This window comes from Aptenodytes forsteri, unplaced genomic scaffold (genome assembly GCF_000699145.1).
Source record: "Aptenodytes forsteri isolate BGI_AS27 unplaced genomic scaffold, ASM69914v1 Scaffold311, whole genome shotgun sequence".
NCBI classification, from domain to species: domain Eukaryota; kingdom Metazoa; phylum Chordata; class Aves; order Sphenisciformes; family Spheniscidae; genus Aptenodytes; species Aptenodytes forsteri.
Window position 1 is genome coordinate 283,020 of NW_008795860.1, and position 17,334 is coordinate 300,353.

At 41.8% G+C, this 17,334-nt stretch overlaps 1 pseudogene; it reads left to right on the forward strand.

Annotated features, from left to right (window-relative positions):
* Nucleotides 1-17,334, forward strand: part of LOC103902888 — a 39,680-nt pseudogene that overhangs the window by 4,979 nt on the left and 17,367 nt on the right.

Sequence of the window (17,334 nt, forward strand, 5' to 3'; positions counted from 1 at the left end):
GGGGCCGGGCCGGTGCCGCACACGCTCGGTGCGGGCGGGGAGGCGGCGGGAGAACCCCCCACCTTCCCACCGCAGCACACGTGCCTGCTAACAGCACCTTGTGCTTCTCTGACCTTCCCCGACCTGCCTGTTGCCTCCGCAGAGCGCCGTGGACATCCTGGGCTTCAGCCCCGACGAGAAGGTGGGGATGTACAAGCTGACGGGGGCCGTCATGCACTACGGGAACGTGAAGTTCAAGCAGAAGCAGCGGGAGGAGCAGGTGGAGCCAGACAGCACAGAAGGTAGCGTTGACTGCAGGGTTTGCCTGTGAACTGCACCAGGAGACAAAATAGCAACCCCGTCCCATAAAGTGCCCAACACTTTGAGAGTGATTTTCCCTTCCAGAAGATGTACAAGCTGACGGGGGCCGTCATGCACTACGGGAACGTGAAGTTCAAGCAGAAGCAGCGGGAGGAGCAGGTGGAGCCAGACAGCACAGAAGGTAGCGTTGACTGCAGGGTTTGCCTGTGAACTGCACCAGGAGACAAAATAGCAACCCCGTCCCATAAAGTGCCCAACACTTTGAGAGTGATTTTCCCTTCCAGAAACTAAATTTTTTAAGTTTGTTGCAAGTTCCACAAAGTCAATGATTTAATTTATGCTCCGCAAGGAAAGGGAGAGATATAAAGATGAAGCATTGCTGCAGCCCTCCAGGCGTGGAACAGGAGTGTGCTGCACCTGAAACACTGCCTGTGTTGGGGGGAAAACATTCTCCATGGGACTGGAGAGGAGCTTCTTCAAGCTATTCTTCACAATAGGTGCATCTGAGTAGCGCCGAAAGTAGGCTCCTTGTAACAGAAACATCCTAGAGGACCAGGACACCTTTCTTTGTCTCTTTTGAACTCCTTTGCTGTCTCTCATCCTAGTGGCTGACAAAGCTGGCTACCTGATGGGTCTGAATTCTGCTGATTTGCTCAAGGCCTTATGCTATCCCAGGGTGAAAGTTGGGAATGAATATGTAACTAAAGGACAAAATGTCCAACAGGTACCTAGACAGCTGATCAGCTTTTCATTTTGTTCAGACAGTTCTTTCAACTTTAAAGCTAACTCAACTTTCATTACTGCCATGGCTGTGTTTCTTACAGGTATACAATTCAGTGGGTGCATTGGCTAAATCAGTCTATGAGAAGATGTTCCTATGGATGGTTATTCGAATCAACGAACAGCTGGATACGAAGCAGCCCAGACAGCATTTCATTGGTGTCCTGGACATTGCTGGCTTTGAAATTTTTGATGTGAGTTGCAGTAGGTATGCTTGCCCATTGATGACTTTTCCAAACTAACTGGCATTTTTTTGTATTTTGAATTTGCAGTTCAACAGCCTGGAGCAGCTGTGCATCAACTTCACCAATGAGAAACTGCAACAGTTCTTCAACCACGAACTTCAACAGTTCGTGCTGGAGCAGGAGGAGTACAAGAAGGAGGGAATTGAATGGACATTCATTGACTTTTGGGATGGACCTGGCGGCCTGCATTGAGCTGATTGAGAAGGTAGAGGAAAGCTTTTCATTTTAGAAGAGCACATTTCTTTCATGGTCATTTATTTTAGTCCAGTCATTCTTAATAAATTGACACATTACTGTTGAATGACCGTCTCACATAAGAAGCAGCAGTTTATAAAATCAAAGCTTTTGGAATGACAGGCTGCCTCTGCACAAACAATGATTTCCTGAACAACACGACTGGGGTGGACAGGAGAGGGGGTACACGATGTTAATTTGGTGCTTTTAACAAGACTGCCTTTAACAGTAAGGTGAACCTCAAGTCTTCCTCCTTGCAGTAATGGATAGAATTAAGTTCTTGGTTCTAGCAACACAACTCTTTCTGGCCCCCCTGTTGCTGCCCGCTGCTACTGCACTGGGGATCTTAATGGGAAATAACCCCTCACTGCTATGTTACAAGCCAGTGTCCAGTGGTTGTGCACAGCACTTACACATCATGTGCAAATCCAGTATGCACATACCCAAACATCTTCCTTCTCAGGAGCATACAGGTGTCTGCTCCCAGCACTATCATTCACACTCAGTGCCCAGTAACTGATTCAGCCATCCTACATGCATGTTCACTGCTTAATATTCATACCCACGGGTTATGCCTTTGCACACGAGCCTCACATTTCTTGCTAAGCTCCCACACTTCCCACCACATAGCAGCATCTACAGGCAGTGCTACCATTCACAGATAGTGCCTGTTGCCTATTGCTATATTTAACACCCCAAATCCACACTTACTGTTCAGTGTCCACACATTTTGTGTCCTATGTCTGTGCAATACAGAGTATTAGAGCCAGAGGAATCAGAACACCTACGCAGATCTAACGCTGTAGTCTCTTTTGTAATGACAGGAAAAAAGTAGACACTTCTAGGATGCAAATCATCTCCGTATAAAGTATGTTCTGTTAGTGATTCTGTGAAATGTCTTTATAATGCTTCCACTATAGAAGCGCAATCTGGACAGCTAACTCAGATCTAGATTGTGTTTTATAGACATCTACTTTAGACAAGATGAATGCTAACCCCAGAGCTCTCACACAGCAGCCACACCTAGAGGGCAAAATCTTCATTCAAAACACAGCATTCCTGCCCAAAATCTACCTCCTGTGGTCGCTGCTGCTCTGGAGGATCCATGATTCTAGCTCTGGCAGCTATCTAGCTGAAATCAGATGTAAGCATCTAATGGCATCTTATTAAATTTTTCTAAAAAAAAGGTTCATACAAAGAAGAAACTAGAATTCTCTCTAGGCCAGTGAAGTGCAGGTCACATCAGTGTCTCCAGCAAAATTAGAGGATGTGCTTATCTGCACTATCAGAAGATACCTAATGTAGCTCAGATGAAAGCTCTGATGTCGCTGAGAATGTGCCTACATCTCTGTATTGAAATACTTCCAATTTTAAATACAATTCTGAGGCAAATTAAAAGTCTATGGGTATTCTAGAGTGCCAGATTATTGCCTCTTACACTCCATATAAAGTAAGAAAAATCTGATCCATCATGCACATTCACTGGAGACAGAACAGGAGTTGTTAGGTATTATTTATCTATGCACATTCCTGAGGAGCCATCAAATTAAGTTCACGTTGACAATTGCAACTTGATGGCTTTTAACAGACATACACAACCGCATCAGTCCTGCAGGCAGGACGCTGAAACCTACTTCCTAACGATGTAGGGTAAAGATGATTGAAATAATTGATTATAATACGTATATATACGTATATATAGCCTTTCATTCAAAGATGCATGTAAACAGTATTGTCGAGTTGCCATGTTCATGGGTAGTAGCTTGAGCAACACAGACTAATTATAGTTTGCCTGATTATTACAGTAACTAGTGATGTATTAAGAACTTGTGCAGTACAAATTACAGTCACTGAAACAAGCCACAAATCACATGCAAGGTGACATTTTATTTACTTTTCCTCTCCCCACCACTTACTTTCTTCATGTATTCATATTTCTCCCAGCCCATGGGCATCTTCTCCATCCTGGAAGAGGAGTGCATGTTCCCCAAGGCAACTGACACCTCTTTCAAGAACAAGCTCTATGACCAGCATCTGGGCAAGTCCAACAACTTCCAGAAGCCCAAACCTGGCAAAGGCAAGGCTGAGGCCCACTTCTCTCTGGTGCACTATGCTGGTACAGTGGACTACAACATCTCTGGCTGGCTCTGGGCAAGTCAACTTCCAGAAGCCCAAACCTGGCAAAGGCAAGGCTGAGGCCCACTTCTCTCTGGTGCACTATGCTGGTACAGTGGACTACAACATCTCTGGCTGGCTTGAGAAGAACAAGGATCCCTTGAATGAAACTGTTGTGGGGCTATACCAGAAATCATCCTTGAAGCTGCTGTCCTTCCTTTTCTCTAACTATGCTGGTGCAGAAACAAGTAAGTGCTTTTACAATGATGATCAATAAGGCAAGAATGAACTAAAGTCTACTTCTGCGTCTCCTCTCTGTGGTAGACTCTATCATCCCCTAATGTGACCTTGTTCTTGTGTGCACCTAGATATGCCAAAACTAAGATATGAACATGCAGAACTGCTGACAACACCACATTCATGTGGTGCAGAGATGTAAAACTCAGCAAGTCCAAAACAAAGTGACAGGAGGTGTACGTTTCCTGACTTACTGTGTTATGAATCATGTGCATGCTTACTCATCCTCTAGACAGGTGCCAAATATACGTGCAAAGTGCAAGCACTTTACAGTCTTTGGGGACAAAGTTTTGCTTCTTGAGGTGAACTGGAAGAACTAAAAGGAGACCATGGAACTATTTCATATCCAGCTGAGCAGTCCTGGTGTTGCACGGGAAAATGAGAGAGACAGAGAATATAATTTAGAAGTCCTCTAAGGGCATCAGAGAGCAGTCCAATCTCTTGCCCTTTTTTGTTGCTGAAGACCATCAAGTCAGACAGTCAATAGGTCTGCCTTACCAAAAACGGCCACACAGATTTCTACAAAAAAACCCAATATTCTGGCAGTCTGGATGCTGGGCAAAAAGAAGAGGCAGTATACAGTAGTAGTCGACTCAGCCATCAGGCATATGGACAGTAGGGTTTGAGGCTCAAGAGAGTACTGCATGGGGACCTGCCTGCAGTTCAGTTTGGCTGACATAACAATGTGCCTGAGCAAGCTCCTAGGAAATACTGGGGGTGAGTCAGCTGTGGTCCTTGCAGGTATCATCAATATAAGGAAGGAGAGAAGAAAAGGTTGTGGGGATAAAATTTTGGATAAGGTGTGATGTTTGGAGCACAAAGACTCCATTTAAGTCTTGATCTAATTGGCTTCAACAGTGCAGCAAACATGAAAAGGTACTGAGCTGCTTGGACTTGTATTCCTGAGACTATAACTTGCTTCCTGCCTTGGGGCTGCCATAACTCAGAATGGATCCCTATTCTTCACCTGGAACATTGGATTAGGAGATTTTTCTAAAGATTTCACTGCACTGACAAACGTATGTCCATTGCTGAGCCACATTCTTGTGGCCTTTCACCTAATTAAATAAAAAATAAAAAATAAAAAATGGGAGTATGTCTATAAGTAAAAGCAATGTGACTAGTAGCGCAGAGTACCCTGTTACGAAACTTACGTCAGGCGATAGTGTTCCATACCACCAAAGTGATATACATTATGACGCAACGTAAATCATGCATCTGAGACCAAATATACCATACACTGATCAACAACCAGCTAGCAGCAGTTCACTAAAACTCTCATGCAGCAGTGGGTCAGTATTTAAAATTAAAAATTAATTATTTTATTGTCCCATGACCAAAGAAAGGAAGGTGAGGCCTACAAAACATACTATTTACTCTAACCGTTCACCTCCTATCTACTTCTTCCAAGGTGATGGCAAGAAAGGTGCTAAGAAGAACGGGGGCTCTTTCCAGACGGTGTCTGCTGTGTTCAGGGTATGTGAATTTCCTTTTAAATGAGCCATGCTTCCACAAAAATGATCTGAGGGCTGGCACACCTCTCCTATGAAAAAAGGCTGAGAGAGTTGGTGTTGTTCAGCCTGGGGAAGAGAAGGCTCCAGGGACACCTTATTGCAGCCTTTCAATATATAAAGGGGGTTTATCAGAAAGATGGAGAAAGACTTTTTACCAGGGCCTGCAGTGACAGGACAAGAGGCAACAGTTTTAAACTGAAAGGAGGGTAGGTTTAGATTGGACATAAGGAAGAAATTATTTTACGATGAGGGTGGTGAGACACTGGAACAGGTTGCCCAAAGAAGCTGTGGATGCCCCATCATTGGCAGTGTTCAAGGTCAGGTTGGATGGGGCTTGGAGCAACCTGATCTAGTGAAAGATGTCCCTGCCCATGGCAGGGGGGTTGGACTCAATAATCTTCAAAGGCCCCTTCCAATCCAAACCATTCTGTGGTGCTATAACTCCTTGATATTTGAATAAGAATGCAAAAGCTCTGTAGCTCAAAGCTCAAACCATATTTTGTTCTATCACAGGAAAATCTAAACAAGTTGATGACTAACCTGAGAAGTACCCATCCTCACTTTGTGCGTTGCCTGATTCCTAATGAGACCAAGACACCTGGTAAGTCCATCATTATACTCTGAAGACACGGGACTGATGGGAATTGGCCTGCTTTACTTCCACACCAACTTCTTCCAGAACAGCTACCTTTGCATGTGAAGTCCTTGTGGGGGTTGGCCTGCGGAACAGCGCCCAAGTAAACCTTCTTGTATTGTTTACCATGACTGTAAAATTTTGAGCATTACACGATCCACAACATTTACCCATCTTTGCTTAATGTGTGTACAGAGCTGAAGATGATAAAGATGGGATTGATTACAGCTGATGAAATTGTCTGTTGTGGGTAACAGCATTAGCAAAGCCTAACAAACGCCTAGTTTTAAGGACCACTGTGTCATTCAGAACTGTTGGGTTCAGCCCAAGACCACTTACCAATTTCTAAATATTCAGTGTTAGAATCTGATTCACTGAGCTGGAGGACTGTCAAAGAAATCATATACCGTTTGTAGAATTCCGTGTACAAGCTGCTGGGTGCTGCTAGCAATTGGAAGGCATTTTGATATGAAGTTACTTTTTTTCCTTTATTTAATTAAATATTAAACTTTCACAAAGAGTTTAGTCTCTGAGAACAGTCAAGTTTGGGAGTATTTTCATGTGGCCATTAAATTAAAGTACTTGGGGAGAGACTTGCCTGCGTGGGTTTTAGGAGTCTAATCATTATGAGGTCTGATACTGGTAGAATGGTAAGGTAGGTACTGGTAGAATGTAGTGGATGCAACAGGAGTACCAGGAAACAGGAGCTTAGCATCTGTTTAATCTGCTCAGGAAACAAAAGACCAATTTCAGAATATTTCTTACCTTTCTTGTTTATGGCTCTCTGTGTAACCCTGAAGACCACAAGCAGGATTTAAGCAACACACATATGTATAACATTCACATTACAGCTATTCCTCTAAACTCCTTTTATATTCAGTGGAGAGAAGCTGGCATTTTAAGGTATGACTCATCTGGCCCCTTTCATACATCTATCTTAGGATGAGATGAATCACATCCTAGAAGAAACTGTTTCACTCCACTGACTATAAATGAAGCCCAAATGGAAATGTCCACACTTCATATCCTAAAGTGAAGGAAGAGGAATCCCACTGGGGTCTTGACAGTCAAGAAGGTGTAAGGAAGGAATTAAGGAAACCTGCTAAAATAGAAAAGCATATTTGAATGAATGATTTTGCCAAATATGGCTGTCATTTTAATGTTCAGCTGGTTGTTTTGACAGAGGTGACTCAGGGAATCTTGACTTTTGCCTTTTAAGAAAAAGCAGTACCGTATGAGCGAAATTAAGGATGGTGAAGGACGAGAAACTGGACATCTGATTTTTAGCTGTTTTTAGGCTGCTTATGTTCGACTCTTCTAACAATTCCTCTGGGTACAGCTTTATGGATTACACTGAAAAGATAAAGTTATGGGTATGGACCATTCTGTACTAATTAATGTCTCTAGCAGCTGACGGAAATTTCTGCATGACAAAGTGATTCCAAGAGGGTTTTATTCTGCCAGTTGTACTTTGTTTGCAATACTTGGGAATAAGACTTAGAAATACAGTTGATTATTATATCCAATAGATATTTTAGGAGGAGAAAGATAATTCTTCTGATTTTAATCAACTGTCCTCTACAGGCAGACTGAGAGCTTTAAGCAACCTGCTTATCCACTCCTGTGTTGGAATCTATCTAGCTATCAAATCTAATCAAGTTTGAGTATAGTTAACACTTGCATGGCAGATCCAAGGTAAAATCTTACATAACGTCAAGAGCTGATTGTCTAGATGGTACTACACTCTGCATTGTGCCACCTCTACCTACATCCAATGAGGATGCTGATGCTGTTGAAGATTTTTCAGCTGGTCTCCTAAAGCACTCTCCTGCCATTTTTTGAGTAATATGGCCTTATGTCTTTTGGCCATTGGCGATTCACAAGCACTGCCAGCCCTAGCATTCTTAGTAAAGCTCAGCTCACTGAAGCAGCTCTCTGCAACGTGTATGAATTGAAGGCATGTTCTGTCTTCACTTCCTGCATCTTTAATCAAGAACTGGTTGAAATTTATCAAAAAAAGGGAGGTCATTCTGGAATGTTAATACATATGGAGATTCTCTGGAAGAAAAGGAGAGTCATGATGGATGTATTTTGTTTAAGGTGAAATGGACCATTACTTGGTGATGCATCAGCTGCGGTGCAATGGGGTTCTAGAAGGCATCCGAATTTGCAGGAAGGGGTTTCCAAGCAGAATCCTTTATGCAGACTTTAAGCAACGGTAGGTCTTCAATTACTGTCTGTTAAGATAAGGCCTCAGTAAGCCCACAACTCAGGTGACAAGTCTGGTGACATCATGGAGAGACACCTTCTGAATCAGACTAGATTAGTGGCATTTGAGGGAACCAAGTCATTAATACTGTCTTAGGTCACTCCAGTCTTTCCCTCTTTGATCAGACCAGAGATTTCTGATTCATTAGAACCAGTATCATTTCTAAACTGTAGTCAATGCCCGATGATTCAAAGAGATGCAAAATGCTTGTAATGTAATGAATTAAGTGGCATTATAGACTGCTCTTTGGAAGTCTCCCAGAGTATAGATACAAAAACAATACACGTCAGCGCAGCCTCCTTACAGTGCACTGACTAAGCATTCAAAAATCCAGGGCTTTGCTGGTGTTCTGTCACTGGCCTGCATCCTGTGCCTTGTTTTCCTCATCATTAAAATGGAGACAGTTAAACTGGTTCATGTGAGTTCAGTTGCTATAAAGTGCTGAATCAGAACTGGCTGCTGTTATAATTAAATGTAACAGTAGCATCTTCCATGCTGAATTGGTGTGAAAAGGACCCAAGACCTCTCTGAAAATGCCCTGCAACCTGATGTTCAGTAAGGCGTTAGCTGGTCTCAATTGTCAAATCATAATTTGATGTGACAGGTGAAGGAATCTATCCATAATGGCCATGGTCCAGAACCACAAAGTACTTTATAGTTCAAAGGAAATGTGCTGAAGTTCAGAAGGAACTACAATGGAAGCCTAAAATAGAGAATAAATGCACTGCACCATTATCACTGTCTTGATTTTACATAGATTTTACCTATTTTCTTTCAAGGTAGACTTGAGAATAAGAAGTGCTCCAGTGTACAGTCACACATCCTCATTGATGTATCTGAAGAAACCCCTTTGGAAGGATTAGGTGGTCCTGTCCATGACACAGGATTACCTTAATCATTAAGTTACCTTGCAAAATGCTAAGACTGCTGTTAGCATTTACAGAATAATACCATGCCATTTTTAGTCCAAACTCAAGGATTCAGGAGCACAACTTGTAGAGACTGTGAGCTGTGCAAGATATGTATTCCCTTTGGAATATAGCTGATTTTTGTTAGTAGTTTTAATTCATCTTCAACTTTAATTTGAGTAGCGTTCCTCTGATCAATGAAACAAGATGAGAAGAGGTTGACATGTTCTCACTATGTTCTTACTAATTCCTGGACCTGCAGACACTCTTAAGTATGCACATTAATTTTGTGTGTAACAACATACTGTGTTGTCACACAGCCAACAGATTCCTCTGAAGAGTAGACATGTCCCCTTGTCATCACATTCTGTTCAGCCAAGACTGTCTAGATTTCAGATGGCATACTCAGCCGCCCTCAGATAGCTCAGCTTCCATATATTTTATGATATGTGATGGATCCTATTTTCCTCACCCTGTTTGCAACCAGTCCTTGCAACCTGTCTTACCACAGGTACAAGATTCTTAATGCCTCAGCCATTCCAGAAGGCCAATTCATTGACAGCAAAAAGGCTTCAGAAAAGCTTCTTTCCTCCATTGATGTTGACCACAATCAATACAGATTTGGCCACCCCAAGGTAAAGTCCTTGTGGAAGAGTGGGTATAATTAACGGCAAAAAGTTTTGTTCATTGAAAGTATTTCTTGCATATGAAATCAGCCTTCACGATGATTAGAAATGAAGTACCCCACTAGCAAGAAGGAGTACAGAAAACTCATCTGGTTCTGGGGGTATGTGTGAGGGGTAGCACAAGTTTGGACAGTCAGACTTTTCAGGGGATTTAGGCACACACACAAGTCTATCTTCCATATCCAAAGCAGTGTTAGGTAGGACACCAATTCTCTGATCAGCACAACCAAGGCAGTACTATCTTTGGACAAAAACCCAATGGCCTACAGTACTGGACAGACATCATCATGTATGCTTCTCAAGCCATCTCTAAGTCAGTTTACAGAGCAAATCTTGAGCCCGACACAGAAGGGTAGAGTACAGCAAAGAGACAGAGTAAGATATAGTACTAAGTTGAAAGTTAACTCTTTGTTTTAATAACTACTGATGAGCTAGATCTTCCACAACCTATGCTGGAGCAGGCATCAAATAACACTGCAATAATGTGATTAGATCATACATAGAGTGACTTGTCATGAATCACAGGAACACTGAGGGTTTGAATATTGACATGAAATTTCTCTATCTGTTAAACCTTTACTCTGCAGGCATTTTTCCAAAACTGCCTTGTACTACCCTGCATCAGCTGCCAATGGTTGTGTATCTGCCTAAGCCTCAAACTATTTGACTTTCTTTTGTGTTCTAGGTATTCTTCAAGGCAGGTCTCCTGGGACTTCTAGAAGAGATGAGAGATGAGAAGCTTGTGAGCCTCATCACTCATACACAAGCTATGTGCAGAGGGTACCTCATGAGAATTGAATTTAAAAAGATGAACGAAAGAAGGTAATATAAGAAAATACTAATAATCATACTGTGTCAGACCAAAAGTCCAGCAATGCAGTATACTGTGTCAGGCAAAAAACTGTTCTTGGGAAAGATCATTAGAAAAACTAGGCAAAACAGAGCAAGCACAAGTTTCCTTGTTATAGCCTCCCAAATTCTGGCAATAGCTATTTAGCAATTGGACCATGAAGCTGGACCATGATATTTAGTATTTAACAATGAACCTTTTCTCCAGGAATGCATTTACCGTTTTCAACCTTTAAAGAACCCTGCGACAGAGATAGCCAACTGAACAAGTGCTAATGTTTGCCTGTTTTGAACATGTTGTCTGATAATTTCATTGGATCACATTGGTTTTGTAAGGAATGGCATATAATCACTCTCTGCTCTCCTTCTCTTAAATTTTCTTTCATGGCTCCATCATCTAAGATGAACAATTCTAGCTTGTACAGAGAAGGTACTCTATACTTTCGACCATCCCAGATACACTTCCCGTTTCAGCTCTCTCCTTTTGAAATGGGATGAATCATGCAAAATTTGGAGTGTAGGAGTGGCAGCACTGGGCGAGCCAAGCAAACTTTCTCAAATGTTGTTGACAAGTGAAAGCTTTTAGGAGAGCAAGGACTGCATAAATATATAGGATGCTCTGCCAACCAGCTGCTCTTATTTGTAATACTCTGTAGTATATATGTAGCTCAGGGGCTTCCTGAGCCAGGGATAGTTTCTGAGAGTTCAATAACTCTTACTGGATTTCTCTGCAAGGATTTGTCTAATCTCCGCTTGAACTATGGGCATCAACAACATCCTTTTGCATTCAATACCATAAAAAGATTTCATTTTTGTTTTCAGTTTCTGTGTTAATATTTTCTAATATGGTATTTGCTATTTTGAGTGACCCAAAAAGCATCAAGCTGCTGTTTTCACAATTGACAGTAACTCCCAGGTTTGTAATCTCAGCAGCAGTAGTTCAAGGATGTCAGTTTGCACTCTGGTATTCACCTGAGCACTTGCACTTTCTTTGAGATTGAGGAAAGTCTCAGATTCCCAGGCAACATGCCAGAGAATTTTGTCTGTTTTGGAGTATTTCTCCCTCTTCTATCCAGACATAGTTATTGTTCATGCTACTGAACCAGCCATTCTGCAATCAAGGGTCTAGAAATTACTCTCTAATAAAAGCAAGGGAGGTGAGGAAAAAAGTCTGATGCAAAAGTTCCTTGAGGAAAATGCTGATGCTGCATGGCCAATAATCAGAGTCTGTTTCCAACCCAAGTCTCACCAGCCTCATAAACCGTGTTTTCTTGTGTTTTCAGAGAATCCATTTATATCATCCAATACAATGTTCGTGCATTCATGAATGTCAAGCACTGGCCCTGGATGAAGCTGTTCTTCAAGATCAAGCCCTTGCTGAAGAGCGCAGAATCTGAGAAGGAGATGGCCAACATGAAACAGGAGTTTGAGAAAACTAAGGAAGAGCTTGCAAAGTCTGAGGCAAAGAGGAAGGAGCTGGAGGAGAAAATGGTGACCCTGTTGCAAGAGAAAAATGACTTGCAGCTTCAGGTTCAATCTGTGAGTAACCTCCATTTTCAGATTCACCCCACTTCCTCTTATTCTGCTGCTCTTTCCCTTCTCTTTTCCATTGTCCTTCATAAACAGACATGTAACAGGGCCAGATTCTCCACTGCTTTGTATCTGGTCTTGTCATTTACACCTAAGCAAAGTGAGTACAAAGCACATATAAGAAAGTACCACCAGCAGGAATACAGGAAATTCTGACTAGGCTCCCATGTAAACCCACTTCGCTATTAAGCAATCACCAGTGGAAGAATCAGATGTTCCACAGTATATACAATGTGCTCCTAACAGTAGTATCTGATTCTGGATGAAATACAGGCTGTTTCCACATCTGCTGTCCATTATAATATGGAGCCAGGGCAGGGTGCTTTTCTGTCAGAGGCTGAAACTGTGGAACAAAGACTGATGCTTTTCTCAGGAATACTGCTGAGCAGAGACTGAAATTGCACAAGACAGGAATACTGTCAGGTTTTAAAAGGTAATAAGATACTACGTGGCCAAGGGCAGTCTGGTGCAAGTGGACCTGTCACTTGTTTCCATGTGCTTTCGAACCAGTTGGGTTTCGACAAGAGTCCTGTATTGTTTCAAGCACCGAGGCTGTAACTGTGCATGCTGAAGATCAGATGCATTACCTGAATCCGTCTTCAGAACTTCAACTTAACCTCACCCAGTTTTCTGAGTTTCTTTGTACCCTTCTTGGTACTTAATGCTCTGTTCTCCAGAACCCACCTGGTTTACAAGCATTTGGGGCTTCACTTTAACCCCTTCATGGATGATAAGCTAGAAAAACCAAGAAGCCCAGGTTTAACTAGGTTAACTAACTTCCAGGTTAGGATGCCTTTCAAAGCACTCAGATTTCAGATTTTAGAACATAAAAGAACTCCTAAGGTATGATCATTGCCCTCAAGTGTGTTGTCTGACTCTTTCTCAACTCCCAGTTTCTCACTGTTTCAGTACTGGCAGAGTCCTTTCTGTCTTCTAAGTCCCATTTTCCTGGGAGAATTTCTGTCAACCCTGCTTGAAAGATTCCTCAAGCACCATCTTCTCCAAGTTTGTCCTCAGAAGATGCACACTCACTAGCCATGATTTTCAGTGCGTTACGGGTTTCAGTCAGAGTCTGAGAGAGAATTAAACGTACCATCTTCTTTTACTGCAGTGATGGCTTTCAGCCATAACTCTTCTGGGAGGCAACAGATACCTTTTCTGGTATTCTGCCTAGAATACATCATAGTAGCATTAATTTAGACAAAATTTTATCTGTTAATCATGTGTCTCAAAATGTTAGTTATAGTAAAAGTTGCAGGCTACAATTTAGGTTGAGCTTGATCCTGTCTTGGCTGAGAGAGGTTAGAGAATGATGGGAGCAACGTTAGCCTCATGTGAATAAAGTGGGAGAAGAAGTTTGGGGAGAGACAGTCTGACCTGTGTCATTAGAGTTGGAGGAGCTTATCAAAGATAGAATCATCCAACACTGTATGGAAGATGACTTTGAAATGCTATATGTTTTACAAATCCACATCTAAGATACACTTCCATGAAATCCAGTTTGCTACCCACCTATTTATCTCACAGATTCCTTGCAGGCTCCTTGTTATCACTGAACCCAGTGAGTCTATTGCATGGTATTGCAGTCAAACCATCTGACCAGCTGAAAGGAAGTGTCTCTACCATGGGATTATGGTCCACTTTCCTAGCCATGACTGAGAAGGACAATTTCCTTATGATCAAATCATGTGCATTACTGTAATTTGCATAGGAAATTCTTCCCTGACTTGTGTAATCAGTTTCCTGGAGATGGCGCTTGAACCACATATGTTGCCTTTTGTCATTTTTATGATAAATATAACGTACCTTCAATATGTTCTGACAGGAGAGTGAAAATCTAGCTGATGCTGAAGAGAGATGTGAAGGACTCATCAAAACTAAAATCCAGCTGGAAGCTAAAATTAAAGAACTGAGTGAAAGAATGGAGGATGAAGAGGAGACGAATGCTGAACTGACAGCAAAGAAGAGGAAACTTGAAGATGAGTTCTCTGAGCTGAAGAAAGATATTGATGATCTTGAACTGACTCTGGCCAAAGTGGAAAAGGAGAAGCATGCAACAGAGAATAAGGTGACAGAGGAATCGGGCAAATATTCTTACCCAGACAGTTTTCAGTTTTGTGGAAAGTCACTGTCATTCCTAAGTGCTCTGAATGGAAGTGTTATGTGCCCAAGGCATAGGAGAGAGGTATTGCCACTTAATCACCTGTGACAGAAATTTTTTTGTTAAAATTATAACTTCCTTTAGGAAAAATGTATTTTCTGTGACAGTTCAAAAAGAGTTAAGAGGTTATTATGGTGCTTGATAAAGAATTTCCGTATTTGGCTATTTGCAGTCACAAGGAACCAGTATATTTGTGTCTCCTGTGGATAATGGAGGACTAGTACGCTTGTGAGTAGCTCAGCACAGAACGGCTATGCTGGTCCTTTCTCACATGCATTGAGGAGAACTGATTTTGCAGATGTCAAATATTTTCTTATCATTCTTTTATATTTAAGAAGCCCAGGTCTCAGCCCTAGCTAAGGACATCCTTCCTTCCATTGACTTGACAATACGATGAGAGTTCTTCCTGACTTCTAAGGTTCAGACTGCCAGTGTAGCAAGGCGAGTCTGTATCAGGTGGTCATTAACTCATTTATCTCCCAGTAAAAGCACAGGTCTCTTCACGTACATCTCAACGATCAATGTGAAGAGACAGAATTGATATATATCTGTTAGAATTCAAAAGCCCACGTCTGTGGTGACAGTGTTCAGTCCTACTGTGGAAACAATTCTAGCAGAGATGTAATTACAACCTTGAGGTTCCCTTCGCTGCCATCACTGAGAACAATACTGGATCCCAAGTTTGCAATTACAGATATGTTGGACATTTCTATACTAATGCTTAGAGGAAATCTAGCTGGTGCTGGGTATTAGGATGAGGGAGTGTCTTATCAGATATCAGGGCCATATAGCTAAAGCACTTAGCAGAGTGGACTCTCCTTGTCCCTACTGTCAGGCTTTCCCATCGGAATGAGACAAATGGGAAGCAAGGGTCAGGCAGGCTAATGCACAGCGCCTGATGTGTTTGAGATGAGGTTGCTGGTGTGCAATGCTCCATTGAATAAGTTTCCAAGATAAAGCTAGCAGAGCTGGGATCTCCAGCAGCCCAGCTAGAAGCTCCTGCCCTAAATTCATGATCACCTGTTCCAAGGGCATAAGGTTCTTTGTCATGTTATTGTGTTCCTTTCAATTTTATGGAAAACTTAATGTATCTTTGGCTATGCTTGGCACTTGAAAATATCTTTTTAAAGAACTTCACTTGCTGAGAATTTACAGCTGTTTGCCTAGCAAATGTATCACATGCAGGAAATACATTTTTTGAGCAAGAACAACTCAGAGGCCTTTTGTAAATCCCAGTGGGAAAAGCTTGCAGAGGCAAGTGAAGATCTAGCACACTACAGAATTCAGCAGGATAGGGCTGGTAGACAAAAACAACTAAAGCAAGAATTCCTACCATTGCAGGACCAGAGAGGTGTGACTGTCAGGCATGACACTTGTTGCCACCCTCATCATGAATGATACAGACCTTCTGTGGAGAGCATTTTGACTACATCCATGCAAGGTTTTGCAAGGGTGCACTCACTGTGTTCTCAGTCTGTCATTTCTCAAGGCACCCCCTCATAGTATGGATGCTGGCTGTCTCACAGGTTAAGAATCTTACTGAAGAGATGGCAGCTCTGGATGAAAATATTTCTAAACTCACTAAGGAGAAAAAGGCCCTCCAGGAAGCCCACCAGCAGACACTGGATGACTTGCAAGTTGAGGAAGACAAAGTCAGCACACTCACCAAAACCAAGACCAAACTGGAGCAGCAAGTAGATGGTGTAAGAAAAAGGTTTTGGCTTGTGTCAGGGGACGCTCTGACGAATTAGAAGAGACTAGAAATCTGTAGTTGGGAGTATAAGCAACACCTAAAGCAGCCAAGCCAGCTCAAATAATTTCAGCTAATAAATCATTGCCAGTTGACAGGGTATTGTGGAATCCAGTACATCTTTCATCTTTCCCTGCCTATTGAAACTATGTTCATCACTGGGTATTTCAGCATTGTAGACTTTTGTTCCCCATTTTAACCAATTAGCTGGAGCAGTATATCTGTGGCAGTTTGAAGTTTGCTGCACAGTTATTTGTGGTCTCTTATTGTGCAGTGTAGATATACTCCAGGAAGTTACGAAAACTGGGAATTTATCAATATTTAGCAGTCTATATGCTAGGAACTGCAGCCACTGGAAAATTTTAATTTCTGTATTTTTCAAAAACTTGCATTTCAACTGTGCACAGCCAAGTTGCGGACAGCTTAATATCTGAAACCAAAGCATAATAGCAGCTCTGATCTTGCAGCGAGAGTGTAGCACAGGTGGAGATGAGAAGTATATACAGGATCTGATTGTTTTCTTTATTCATCCATTTCCAACTCTAGTTAGATTTTTAAATAGAGAATAGTTACTTTCAAAGTATAATTTATGTGTTTTGAAGTATGTCTTATGTGTTTTAGCTTGAAGGATCTCTGGAACAAGAGAAGAAACTGCGAATGGACCTTGAGAGAGCAAAGAGAAAACTGGAGGGAGATCTGAAAATGTCTCAAGATTCCATCATGGATCTGGAAAATGATAAGCAACAGATGGATGACAGGCTAAAAAAGTATTGCACTGACTTTTTATGCTCTGAATTCTAAAATTCAGATTTTATCTTAACCATACTGAATTTGCATTCTTGTTCTTTAACAGAAAAGATTTTGAAATTAGCCAGCTGCAAAGTAAAATTGAAGATGAGCAGGCTCAAAGTTCTCAGCTGCAAAAGAAAATTAAGGAGCTTCAGGTAAAGTCTAAGAGTTATTTATATTTTTAGTAGCTGAGCACAAGTTCCTTAGAATTAA